Below are 1,830 nucleotides of genomic sequence, written 5' to 3'. Positions count from 1 at the left end.
AAATATATGCTTTTATACTTTTGTTAGATCAATACAAGTGTTCCGAAGTCAAAGAGACGCACAGGTATCCCGGACTAAATCAAACAACATTACTTGGATCAAAGTGCAGGTACATTAATTTTCACAATTTTGCTTATAATAGTTATGCTACTTGATAAAACAAGACAACTATAAAATCTGATTTGTTTTTCTATGTAGTGTCCGCAACAACGAAACAGTTCAGATTGCGGATACTTTGTTTTGAGGTTTATGAAAGAAATCATTCAAACGAATCAATTAGAGATTCCAATCACGGTATGGATTTATAACTTAAGATAATTTCTTATAATTTATTACATTTAACTAAATCATTCATATTATGTTTTTGTTATGTAGTACTTTGATAACTTCTATGCTGCTTCTTACACGAGACTTAAGTTGGAAGAAATCAAAGAGGAATTGTGTCAATTTTATATTCAGCAACTATTCATATAGGTATGAATACATTTATTGTGTGAACAGTTTTATGAATACATTATTTTGATAATGACTTTGTGTTTGAGTTTCTTTGGTGGATGTTGGTTCATTTTGCTTAATATTAGTTGACGATGATGACGTTGTTATATGAATCAAGTTTGTTTTTGTTGTTGTTAAGTGGTGCTGATAGTTTGATTTGAGACTGGATTGATGACACATTACATTGGTGGATTGAGTTGCAAATCACATGAAATTGTTGCTAGTAATATTGTTGATGTTACTGAATGACAATTTGTTTTCTCGGAAAATTTGAAGTATAGATGTTGGAGCCTTTAATTGACCGTGTTGTTCTGTTCATACTTTGCAGGACCAGAACCGTGCGCTCGTCGGATTTTTTACATTTCGGGCTTATATTCAGATTTAGTTATTGTTAGATATGAGTTGGTTATATGTATCTGATTTAGTTTGTTTGACAGGAGTTAGTTACATTTCAATTGAACTATAATGATGTACATATATTATTTTGGATTATAATGGTATTATATTAGTATATATATTGTCCTACCTATGGTTGAAAATATTACAGGTTGAAAATATATTACAGGTCGAAAATAAATATAGGTTGAAAATATTACAGGTTGAAAATATATTACAGGTCGAAAATAAATATAGGTTGAAAATATTACAGGTTGAAAATATATTACAGGTCGAAAATATTACAGGTCGAAAATATTACAGGTTGAAAATAAATATAAATTACAGGTCGAACAGAGAGGCATAAATTACAGGTTGCACTTTAAAATACTGTGTTTAGCAACGACGGCGCTTTCAAAAACGCTCTTAAAGGGCTACCTACTAAAGCGCTTTATAACTAAAAGCGTTGCCTAAGATAAAAAGAAAAGCATAAAAGATAAAAAAAAGCGCAACCTACGAAAGCGCTTCTGGAAAAAGCGCTGCTATAGGGGGGCTACGAGAGCGCTTTTCTGGATAAAAGCGCTGCTATAGGGGGGCTACGAGAGTGCTTTTTGGAAAAAGCGCTGCTATAGGGGGGCTACGAGAGCGCTTTTCTGGAAAAAGCGGTGCTATAGGGGGGATACGAGCGCGCTTTTCTGGAAAAAGCGCTGCTATAGGGGGGGCTATGAGAGCGCTTTTGGAGTTTCAAAAGCGCTGTCATTACCTACGGCAGCGCTGGCTTTGACAGCGCTTTTAAGCGCTCTTAAAGCCCAAAAAAAGCGCTTTTAAAGCCCTTCCGCGTTGTAATGCAATGACGTCCGAATAGATGGACTGCTGGAGGACCATCTAGGCATCAAGTAGAATTTGAGAATTTTCTTTAATTTTATTAAGAATTCTCTATCACTAAGCCTTTTCAAACAG

The sequence above is a fragment of the Vicia villosa genome, unplaced genomic scaffold, assembly GCF_029867415.1.
Source record: "Vicia villosa cultivar HV-30 ecotype Madison, WI unplaced genomic scaffold, Vvil1.0 ctg.005925F_1_1, whole genome shotgun sequence".
NCBI classification, from domain to species: Eukaryota; Viridiplantae; Streptophyta; class Magnoliopsida; order Fabales; family Fabaceae; genus Vicia; species Vicia villosa.
Note: the sequence above shows the minus strand (reverse complement) of the source record.